This window comes from Pituophis catenifer, unplaced genomic scaffold, assembly GCF_029215685.1.
Source record: "Pituophis catenifer annectens isolate HBS135680 unplaced genomic scaffold, rPitCat1.0.hap2 SCAF_1, whole genome shotgun sequence".
Lineage (NCBI taxonomy): Eukaryota > Metazoa > Chordata > Lepidosauria > Squamata > Colubridae > Pituophis > Pituophis catenifer.
Window position 1 is genome coordinate 253,345,804 of NW_027256881.1, and position 12,618 is coordinate 253,358,421.

Below are 12,618 nucleotides of genomic sequence, written 5' to 3' on the forward strand. Positions count from 1 at the left end.
ACTTCACCTTGCTGGAATTAAATTTCAACCTGTTCTTCTCAATCCAAACACTTACACCCTATAGCCGTGATGGCGAACCTATGACACTCGTGCCAGGGGTGGCACGCAGCGCCCTCTCTGTGGGCACGAGCAGTCGCCCCAGTTCAGCTCGTCCGTGCATGCACGTGCGCCTCCCACCAGCCACCTGGTCTTCAGGTCTCTGCCATATATGCGCGGGGGACGTGCAGTGGCATGTGTGCATGCGGGGTTGGGCCGCATGCATATATGGGAGCGGGGCACATTCGTGGGGTATGTGCATATGCAGGGGGTGGGGCACGCGCCCATTGCATTTTAGAGGTTTGGGCGCATGCTTTGGGCATTCAGTCCAGAAAAGGTTAGCCATCACTGCCCTATAGGAACCTAGACACATTTTGACATCACTTGATCAGGACAAGATGTAAAGATATCCGTGTCAGTGGATGACTTCTCAGTGGATGACTTCACCCAGTTGCTTCATTTAGATGTTGAATAAGAGCAGGGAGAGCTCCAAGCCCTGCAGCATCCATAACTATAGAACCTAGGTCATGATTTGTGCCCACTATCACCACTGCAGAAGAGTAGCCCCCAGACCGAACTCTCCATAGAAGCTACCATGTAGATCAGGGCTGTCAAACTCGCGGCCCACGGGCCAGATGCATCACATGCTGGCCACGCCCATGCCGTTTAGTGAAGGGGAAAACAGTCCCAATATGTCACATGACGATGCAAGTTTGGCACCCCTGATGTAGATGGTTTCAAGGGCCTGATGTGAAATCAAGCAACACCTGCAAGGTTTCACTCATCCATTAAGTATGATCAGTGTTGTCTCTATATTATATTCCAGGCCTGAAACCAGTCAAAATAATTCATTTCCCTCTGGATCCTCAACTGTTGCACCACCATTACTTTCTCAACAATCTTCCCCACAAAGTGGACTTCTCAAGGACAAGGCACACCACCATCACCTCATCAAAAATATACTTCTCACCAGTGGTGAAATGCTTCCGGTTCACACCAGTTCAGGTGAACCTGTAGTGATAAAAGCTACCAGTTTGTCTGGTATCGTCAGTATTTCTGACGATCAGCTGTGCCGCACGATTTATATTCACTATAAAGCAGGAAATCCTGCTTTCTAGCGAATCTAAATCGTGCAGCACAGTTGTTCCCCCCCCCTTGCTGTTCTACTTACCTTATTAAGCCTTTTTCCATGCAAAGCATGCATTTGGCACACACTATGCATGCATGCACAGTGTGCTTTTGGTGTGCACTGCGCATCAGCGAACTGGTGGAAATCCGCAGAGGATTTCACCACTGCTTCTCACCATCCTGACCCGGTCTCCTGTCCTCTCCCTAGAGGCTTTCATCAACTGAAAAAGGCAGAGGTCCAGACTGCAAAGCATAGTCCTATTACATTGGACTGTACTGCATTTACGTATATGAAGTTGAATAGCTGGATAAGGAGATAACCCAAACCACAGTGACTCTCGGCATCAGAAAACAGACTCCTAGCTGCTAAAAGATTGCTCCTCTCTGCTCTAAGACATGAATTGTATTTGTTTGTTACATTTCATAGCAGGACACCTTGAATAACCGAAGGAAACTAAACAACATGGAGAAGGAGGCAAATTGAGGAAAGCTATAGAGAGTCAAAGGCATTTTAGTAAATGATTTATTAACGGAAACAGGTCAGCGATTCAATAATTTTCAACTAGTTGAGTCTAGAACTAATGCTGCCTTTAGAAGTTTTCACTTAGAACACCATAAAATTTGGAAAACACATTTGTGCTACTTTCTACTGTAACAGAATGAGAATTCTGAAAAGAGAAAAATGCAGGTTTCCCTTTCCATTGCTTTGGATTAAAATAACCCTGCATTGTCTAGTTTATTCACGGAGAATTCTGGAGTCAGACAAGTCTTCAGAGTGCTAAAAATTATAGACACAGCTTGTTCAGGCTAATAAAAATAGAAGTGCAAGTATAACCAATCCACAAAGTCTTCTCAGATCTAATCCTATTAGAACTGTGTGGCTAGGAAGTGTAGCGTTTAAAGTGTATGTTTAAAACTGCAACCTCAGAAACTTTAAGAAGTGTTGTCCAACTATTTCCAGAATTCCCCAGCCAGCACTAGGGAATTCTGGGAATTAAAGTCCATACCTCTTAACATTGCTGAAATTGAAAAACACTGCTTTAAAGTATGTTTTGTTTTGTTTCTGATCATGCATGCATATTTCTTGCATTAAAATCTGCAGGATACATAAAGAATATTTTAAGAAGGTTCAAATTTGGTCTTTGTCTCATTTAGAGATTGACATTACAAGGTACCCACGCCTAAAGATTTCTGGTAAACCCATCTGATGTTCAAAGGCAAAAAAGATTTTAGCACACCGATTATCAGTTTTTTAAAACAATGTTTTGCAAAAACAATAGTGACTGCATAAAGGTGCTGAATATAGTCAATAATGTATTTATTTAGAGTACTTTCTGACTTAACTAGTTGGATGAGACACATTAACTGTGTCTAAAACATGGTGCAGAAAAGAGAGTCACAGCATGGACCAGAAAGATCAATGCTGAAGATCTCATTCAGAGATTGAATCAGAAATTAAGAGATTCAATGATGGTCTAACTTCAAAGATGTCACAAAATGGCACTAAACAAATATAAACAAGCTGTGGACAGGTAGTTCTTGACTTACGACCATAAGTGAGACCAAAATTTGTTGCTAATGCAACATTTGTATACTAAATTGTGCTCCATTTTATGACCTTTCTTGCCACAGTTGTTAAGTGAATCACTGCAGATTTTAAGGCAGTAAACCGGTTGTTAAGTGAATCTGGCTTCCCCACTGACTTTGCTTGTTAGAAGGCCAGAAAGGGTGATCACATGACCCCAGGACACTGCAACTATCATAAATATGAGTCAGTTGCCAAGTATCTGAATTTTGATCACATGGGGATGCTGCAACAGTTGTGTCAAAAAAGTCATGTCACTTTTTCCAGTGCCATTATAACTTTGGTCACTAAATGAACTGTTGTTAAGTCAAGGACTACCTATATTTTACTTGATAACAGGTAATTATAAAAAGTGACATAGAATAACAGAGTTGGAAGGGACTTTGAAGGTCTTCAACTCCAACCCCCTGCTTAGGCAGGAAACCCTATACCATTTCAGACAAATCGTTGTCCAATCTCTTCTTTAAAACTTCCAGTGTTGGAGCATTCACAACTTCAGGAGGCAAGTTGTTCCACTGATTAATTGTTCTGCCAGGAAATTTCTGCTTAGTTCTAGGTTGCTTCTTTCATTGATTAGTTTCCATCCATTGCTTCTTGTCTTTGACCCCCTCTTCTTTGGGCAACCCCCGAGATATTGGAACACTGCTATCATGACACCCCTAGTCCTTCTTTTCATTAAACTAGACATACCCAATTCAAGCAACCATTCTTTAGGTTTTAGCCTCCAGTCCCCTAATCATCTTTATTGCTCTTCTCTGCACTCTTTCTAGAGTCTCAACATCTTTTTTACATCGTGGTGACCAAAACTGGATGCAGTATTCCAAGTGTGGCCTTACCAAGGCATTATAAAGTGATATTAACATTTCACGTGATCTTGATTCTATCCCTCTGTTAATGCAGCCTAGAACTGTGTTGGCTTTTTTGGCGGCTGCAACACACGGCTTGCTCATATTTAAATGGTTGTCCACTAGGACTCCAAGATCCTATGATTGTGACATGTACAGTTACCCACATGCCCACCTGAATTACCTCCTACAAGATGACGTGATGGAATACAAAAAGATCTTGATCCCAAGGGGAATACCATAACAAAAGACCAAATTTGAAGTCATTACTTTGGATATCAACACTATCTACTGTAGTTAAATATTTAAAAAGTCATAAAGTTATTAACACAGTGGTAAATATAATGTTAGGGCACAAAATAAGGGTCAAGATGTAGTGTTAAATCTTATTCCAATCATTTGAAATCTATTAATAGTAAACTTTTGATTTACCATGCATGGATATTAATTAAGAAGAATTCTGGCTTGATAGCATGTACACATTTTATACACAAATTAATGTGTTAGAAAATATAACCAATATGATTTAGTGTGGACAAGGTTTAATTTGTTGTCCTAAAAAGTGAGCTCCATTATTCATAATTACCTTTTTTTTGTTTTGTTTGTTTGTCCTTTTTCCCTCCTTGTTTTTATTTTCATTCAGATTTATAGAAACATATTGATTTTTTTCTTTTCTTTTTGTACACACAAGAGCCAATTTGTTCAACATCTCAAAGAAGAAAAGCAGCCACAAATCCATAAATTCTATTGCATAGAAAATCAGACTTCCAGTTGTTCAAAAGCACCATATATTTTCGTCAAAATATGGTGTCCAAACTTATGGAGTTTGGAGTCTGTGGTGAGAAATATTGGTAGACACACAATATTTGAATTTGATATATAGAAGTATGACATTCCCGTGAACCAAAACGTGGCTGAGTATTCCTCATCAAGTACCATAACTCCACTTGAATGCAGCCAAAATGGACCTTTTAGAAGGAGGCACCTTGTTTGTTTTTTTGCTCTCAGAGAACAAATGTTTAAGTCAACAATTACTGAAAAAAATTAAATGTTGGGAGATTCAGGAATATTTTCAAGACCTATTTCTTTCTAGAACAGTTAAATTGACTAACACATGCATTGAAGGCCTTCAGTTTAGGCACCTTTAAATAGACTGGACAAATTCATGGAGAATCAAAGTATCAAGCAGCTACTAATCTTGAAAATACTGTATTACCTCCTGAATTGTATGCCATTTACCCAGGAGTGAAATCCAGCAGGTTCTGGAGAACCAGTAGCGGAAATTTTAAGTAGTTCGGAGAACCGGCGAATACCACCTCTGGCTGGCCCCAGAGTGGGGTGGGAATGGAGATTTTGCAATATCCTTCCCCTGGAGTGGGGTGGGAATGGAGATTTTGCAGTATCCTTCCCCTGGAGCGGGGTGGGAATGGAGATTTTGCAGTATCCTTCCCCTGGAGTGGGGTGGGAATGGAGATTTTGCAGTATCCTTCCCCTGGAGCGGGGTGGGAATGGAGATTTTGCAGTATCCTTCCCCTGCCATGCCCACCAAGCCACGCCCACCAAGCCACACCACACCCACCAAGCCACGCCCACAGAACCGGTAGTAAAAAAAATCGGATTTCACCACTGCACTTACCCTATTTAGACAACTAGGGAGAAACATGGGAAGAGGACTATTGCTCTTCATATTTTTAAGCATCCTAGTTCCCCAAAGTCTAATAAAGAATGCTGAAGTAGATGGGCCTGAGGCTTTGTTTTATGTTTTGGGGTAAAATGAAGCAGTGGTTATGATTATTTACTGGAGAGGATATGCATTCTTCTGATCTGTGGTATTCTGAAGCTGTATCAGTATTACTAGCTGCACTTTTTTTTCTTTTTGCATATGTTTAACCCAGTCTCCTGAAATGCTTCCTGTGGATTTCCATTAAGAGAAATACGATGATTGGTGCATGTGCTGAGGAAGAAAGTCTATGAACTTCAGCAAGAAACAAAGGTCATGTTTTAATAACATTGGTGGGAAAAGATCATTTAGCAGAGTGACCTTTAAAAGATTTTTGAAGACTGGGTTCATGATTTCCCTAGAGATTAAATTCCAGGAGGAGAATATTCTCTTTGGATTCCATAAGAAGGTTGAAAATTTTTTCAATTATCCTAAATCAGCAGCAGATGGAGCGAACAGGAAGTATGCTCCATTCCAGAATAGAAGCCTTCCATTTCATTACGTGCAGCATTCAGACATATTACATTCTCTGTTGAAAGCAGCTAAGGGTAATCCAGTTAACTCTGTTAAACAAACATCTCTGAGATTAAGGTTGGACTTAAACCAAAGTATGAATTCCTCAGCTGGCTAATTTCATATCAAGGACAGCTAAATGTTCTCTTTACCAACTCCAATAGAACAGAATCTGGATAAAACGGAGAAAGTGAAAAATTTCATATAGCTGTCTTGTTTATTCAGAATTGCTTTCTTGGTCTGAGATCAGGTCATTGATAAAGCTCCCTTTATTGTCCTTCACAGTGCAGCATCACTGCAGAAAGGGATTTCTATAAGAGCACAAGACTCAACCCCCTCCCTGTCCTTACCCTTAAATCTTCTCTCATTGGCTTAGGAATAAGCTTCATATGAGAATACAGAAACTTGCACATAGTTTTCTGTGCAATCACATGATTAGAAAGAGAACACTAGTGCCTTCTTCAAGCATGAGAAACCATTCTTTCCATACAATGAACATACGTCTGTGGTTTAAAAAGAAGTATTTTGCTTTTTTGAGGGGACTACGTAAACTAAATGCTGTATTATGGCTATCTTTTCTAAAAAAATAAATTTTCCAGAAGAGCATTAATTCCCAAAATATGGATATATTACTTACAGCAAGGGTCCCCAACCTGTGAGCCACAGCCCACTACGGGTCTGCAGCCTATTCGCAACCGAGCCATGTGAGTGGCTGGCTTGTGCATAGCGCACACATGCATAGTCCCATTCACATGAGCATCAGAGAGCCTCACAGCATCATTCGCACAAGTATCATGGACACTTGAGGCCTCATTCACACAAGCGTCACAGGCACTTAAGGCCCACTCACATGAGCGCTTGGGGCTTCATTCACACAAGCATCGCAGGTGCTCAGGGCCTCACTTGTGTGAGTGTTGCAGGCACTCACGGCCCCACTCTCATGAGCCACAAGCCACACACACACCTGCCCCTCCCACAAAACCATCCCCTCTTTTCCCCCCTCCCCTCTCCTGTTCCAGACTGCCAACCCAGAAAAGGTTGGGGAACTCTAACTTACAGTGTATAAGAATAGAAAATATTGAAGGTCGTGGGTTTGTTTGTTTTTACATTCTTGTAATTTTTCCGCTTTGAGGAGATTCGAATTTATCAGCACCATCTTTCCTCAACCTGTAGATGGCGTATGCCACTAGACTTTTTGTAAAGAAGTTTTTTTTTACTCATTTATTAATTTATAGTGTTTATGTATCATCAATTCCACAAGAACTCAGTGTTTTATAAAACTAAAGGTATCACTATTAAAACAGAGTCAGTAGCTCTATAACTTTAGTATCCGCATTAAATGAACTTGCCCACTTTTGAATATCATTTCCTGGAGATCATTGCCCACTACACTTATCACTGATGGCCCTTCAGCAGTCACTGAAAATGGAATTTTTCTGAAGTGTATTCACAGAATAAGAGAATGCCAATTGTGGTTGTTGATAGAGTTCTATGATTATTGCTATTGTTTATATTCTAAATTGTGGCATTTTAATTCTACCCTTCTTTCTTATTAGTTTTCACTGAATAATTATCTTTCTGTGCACATTTTAATTAAGATACTTTGACTGTAGTATGCTGTTAACCACTCACGTTTTTAATAGCATGCAAGAGTCATAAATATCTAGCAAACACTAGAAAACAACAAAGACTGAATTTTCTGTATCTCTTCCCTGCTATCTAGTGGCTACTTAAGGTTTTGTAGCACATGTATAGTATCCCTAAGTTGACAGGACCAAATTTTCATGGTCATTTCCAAAGCCTGAAAATGACAAAACAATAGACAATTGCTTTCAAGGTCCAGTCCAATAGGTGAACACAATGTTCTCCTTCAGAGAAAAGAGGTCCATAAAAGGTTTCTTGTTATCTCCAAGCTGACCTTCTAACTGTTTCATCTCTAATTTCACTCCTACAATCATAACTGTTCCTCAAATCATAATGAGAAGATCTATCATCCAAATTTCTTGGGAGAATAGAAAAAGGAACTTGCTGGGTGAATTCAAGGCAACTATGAATTTAGGAAGATATTCTCATTACTTCAATCAATTTCTACATAATGAATTGCTACTTGTACGAAATTTATTTCTTGAATATTGCTTTTCCCTGTGTTTGGCTTTAAGCTTCTTTGTGCAATTACTACCTGAGTTCATACTGCACTGTGCTATAATGTAATTTCTTTTTATAGAATATTGCGAAAATCCAATAATTGTAGTTTATAAATCTTCATTTAAGTCTTAGCATCTCAGAGAAACTATTTTATGGGATATGTGAATCAGTGAATCTCTCTTTATGCAATCATACCTTCAATTTCTACTTTTAAAAAAGATCAAAAAGAAAACAGAAACAGGAACAGGATTTTTCAGACTTAATTGCCCTCCTGTTCCTACATCCCTTATCATCTCACCTAGCAAGACATCAGCTGTATTGGATCTAATGCATCTTACCACATACTTAAAAGTAAAAGCATATCAGCCACTGCAGCACCAAAAGTGGGCATCTAAATCAGAACCAGGGTTGAGATCAGTGGCAGGATTCAAATAATTTAATAACCGGTTCTCTGCCCTAATGACCAGCTGGATAGGCATGGCTCGGTGGTCATGTGACCATGTGGACATGGCCAACTCAACGTCACTTATGTCGATGGCACTTAGCTGTTACAATGTAATAAGGGTTAACCAGAGAGGCAGTTTCTGTAAGCAGGGTAATAAAAATTAGGGTAGAAACACCAGAATGTTTCCTTTCTGCCTTCCTTACAGGATTAGCCCTGTAAAGTGGGAAAAAACAAAATAAGATTTCTTCCCCACAACCAGTTCTCTGAACTGCTTAGAAAGTTAACAACCGGTTCTACCGAATAGGTGCGAACTGGCTGAATCCCACCACTGATTGAGATTTAACAATTTTGCCCTCTAAGAAACAACTTTCTGGGAAGTGGAACATTAATTGCAAGTGTTTTATCTCTGAATTGCAATCTCATGTGTTTAAGGAAAGATCATTATCTACAGTTTGGCAATGTAGCTTGGAAAATATGAACAGCAGAACCAAGTCTTCATCTTATTTCATGTCACCAACTGCTATGGAACAAACTGAGGAAAGCTATAAGCAATGCAAATTTATCAATGGTAAAAACCAGAAGAAAATAAACTAAATGGGGAAAAACAAAGCTTTTTTTTTACTTGGACTATTTCTTAGACCTTGACTTTCAGAAACATTGTACAGTACACAATGTATTGTGTTTATTTTTAATAGATATTCTGCCATTCATTTGCCCTTGTTCCAGAAACAGAGAGCAATCTAAAGCAGATATCACACATAAGCACATTATGTCAGTTATCAAAGTATCCAAAATAAAACTAGAAGTATAACAAATCCTGGGGGGGGGGACCCTTGAGAAGAAATGGACACTGAAGCACATTGGATTGCTGATGGAGCAGACTGCTTCTTTTGTTTCAAGTTGTATCTAGGACAGCATCAGATGTGCAAGGCCAGTTAGAATTCAGGATGCTATAGTCACCATCCGAAGGATGCTATGTTAAAAAAGACTGTCCTAGGATTTTATCCCTTCCTATAGCACACACAGGTAGCACTGTGTGTATTCACTATATTCACTGTATTGAACTATATTCACTGTTGAACTATAAAACCATGAAAATGTGTATAACTCTCCTGAGGATTTTGACATATATGAATGACAATCTTTTGACAACACAAATTCTCCATCCTCAGCTACTGTTGACATAAGACAGAGGAAGGAGTGGAAAGCAGAATTAATGCCAAGAATTCTTTCTTACTCTTGTACAGCCAATGCTGTATTATTTTAGCTTCCTATTCAATAAATATAAGGTGCATTAGAGCAATTGGGGAAGATGGAAGCTGGAGTGACACTTAATTCCTGCTATCCTCTCTACTCTATTCAACAAGTATCAGAATCAACGTAGGCAAGTACTCACAAGCAAAAAGGGTGATAAAGAATGTACCGGTATTGTATTCTCCCTGAAGCTCCTTTGTGCTGGTACAGCACTAATGTGAGTTAACATTCAGTTAACGGGTTGCTATTACCACATACTCCAATGTGGTAATAGGAGAAAAACAGCCTGTTTCCCAAGTTTTCTTTCCCAAACAAATATAAACATACACTATAGAAATGCTCAGGATGTGACCATTTCTCCAAGGACTACAGAGTACAGATATGTAGAAGTCTTCACTGGGTAATTTAACAACAAATCATTTGGATCTAATTAATTCAAAGTAGGAATATCCTCTTCGAAGAGGGAGAGAGAAAAAAGGGGGGTTTCTGATCCAAGTTCAATAAACTTGGAAAGAATAAGTAATCTCTTTGTTAACCTAATAGGAATTAAAGTCTTTATGTTGATTGTAACTGGAGTCAAACTTTTATACGCTTCCAACATATTTATAGTTGACTATGAACACATCAAGACAAATGATAGAGTAGCCAATGGTCAGAAGACTTCATTCAAGTCCATAATGAACTTCTGCAAGTCACATATCTATGCCCATCTTTAAATACTTTTCTTGTAAAAGGAAAAGAAGGGTACTCTATATGTACTTAAAAGTAGGGGGTAAAAAGAGTAACTACCATGAAATAAATAATAGTTCTGAGGCTTGAATGTTCCCAATGCAATTGTGATTCCACAGTTCAACAGTCTGCACACGCCAAGAGTAGTTCTGCATAGCTACCGTATTTTTCAGAGTATAAGACGTACCTTTTTCCTCAAAAAAAGAGGGTGAAAATCTGGGTGCATTTTATACTCCAAATGTAGCCCCACCCAGCTTCTCAAACGGAGGTTTCAGAGGCTGAAAAAGGCATCAGAAACGAAGCTTCAGAAAAGCCTCCAAACAGAGCTTCAGAAAAGAAGCCCCCAAACAGAGCTTCAGAGCCTTTTTTTCTGAAGCTGTTTCGGAGGCTTTCAGAGGCAGAAAAAAAAGCAAAAAAAAAAAAAAAGCAAGGCACAGAGCTCACAACCAAGGAACCTGTTGCTAAAATTCACCTCTAGGAAATTCACCCCCAGCTGATTAGGGGTATTCCGAGAGGCCGATCCACCTGCCAGTCAGCTTTTTTCTTATTTTCCTCCCCAAAAACTAAGGTGTGTCTTATACTCCGGTACATCTTATACTCTGAAAAATATGGTAATCAAAAAAGAAGAGAGATGCCTTGGGCTTTCAGCCTTGAATTTGTGTACTTACGCATACTGCTTCCTCCATGGCATAAAAATGAAATTAGGTAAATGAGGGGAAAAAAGGGAGATGATGAGGGGAAAAACAAGCTCTTCTGTTATAAAACAGCAGCTCTTCTGTTATAAAAACAATTTATTTACTGTGCCCACTTAAGAACACAACTCCATCAGTAGATCAAAGCCATTCCATTGCCAGAATTGAATCCAATGTTTTCAATTTTACTTCTGTTGCTTGACCCAGGCAGACTGACAGCATGTCTTTAAAGCTGAAAAGGGTACTGTTTTAAATAGTCCTTCATTCTCTTTGGAAGAGGCAATTGTTTTGCCTTCCAGTGCATCGATGGATTTGTAGTCGGCAGAGGTGCTACAGGCTGGGAGAAATGTCCTTGTGGCTCAGCGGCTGGATGATATACTGTCATCTCCTTGGGTGAAGAAGACAAAAGCACGGTAGACAGGTAAGGAGCATCGCTCCCAGTCTACATAGTATAAGAAAGAACATAATGCTGGATCAAACTAACCACATCTGGAAAGACCAAAACCCAAGGTTTGAAGAAGGAATTGGTGTCTAACTGGAACTTGCTATCAATGATAGTACAGGGGTTTAGTGCACCCTGTTATTAACACAGCTGCCTGCAATTTCTGCTGGTTCGAATCTCGCCAAGGCTCAAGGTTGACTCAGCCTTCCATCCTTTCTAAGGTAGGTGAAATGAGGACCCAGTTTGTGGGGGCAATAAGCTGACTTTGTATAAAATATACAAAAGAATGAAGGCTATTACTTAAAGCATTGTAAGCCGCCCTGAGTCTCCGGAGAAGGGCGGCATATAAATCAAATTAAAAAAAAAATGTATTCAATGCCTATATTGGTAGGGCCTCGAATGGTCTTTACTAATAGTGTGAACAGGTAGCTGAGATGAGGCCTGTCCCGCACCAGAAAAGTCCCCTCTGGCATCTTCTGGAACAGCTGCTTGGCTTCATCGGCTGTCATAAAACCTCAATACCAGCCGGATTCTTCCAGAAATAAGAACGTGCTGGCAATGCCCAGCAGATCCTTCTCTGGGTCTTGTGTTTGAAGAGAGTTGCTTTCAAGCCTGGGCATCAGCAAGAGAGGCTGCATGACCTGCTCCAACATGTTCACTGCAAAGCCTTCACCCAATAGCTTTGGGAGCTTTTACTCTGCTACCAAAGGATAGGATCTATTACCCACTGTCATAATCTGTGTAGTTTTATTGCAGAACCAATTACTGCACTTACTGGGCTGGCATTTCAGCTCAGGTAGATTAAAGGAAAGTGCTACGACCTTGTGCAATACAAGTAGTCCTTGACTTACGACCACAATTGAGCCCAAAGTTTCTGTTGCTATGTGAGACATTTGTTAAGTGAATTTTGCCCCATTTTATGACCTTTTCTTGACACGTTTGTTAAGTGAAACACTGCAGTTGTTAAGTTGGCAAAGTGGTTGTTAAGTGAATCTGGCTTCCCCATTGGCTTTGCTCACAAAAGGGGATCACATGACCCCGGAGCATTGCAACTGTCATAAATATGAGCCAGTTGCCAAGCATC

General features: G+C 39.9%; 1 pseudogene; it reads right to left on the minus strand.

Moving 5' to 3' along the window:
* Nucleotides 1-11,318: 11,318 nt before the first annotated feature.
* LOC139310911 (cytokine-inducible SH2-containing protein pseudogene) lies at nt 11,319-12,187 on the minus strand (annotated as a pseudogene).
* Between the last annotated feature and the right edge of the window lie 431 nt (nt 12,188-12,618).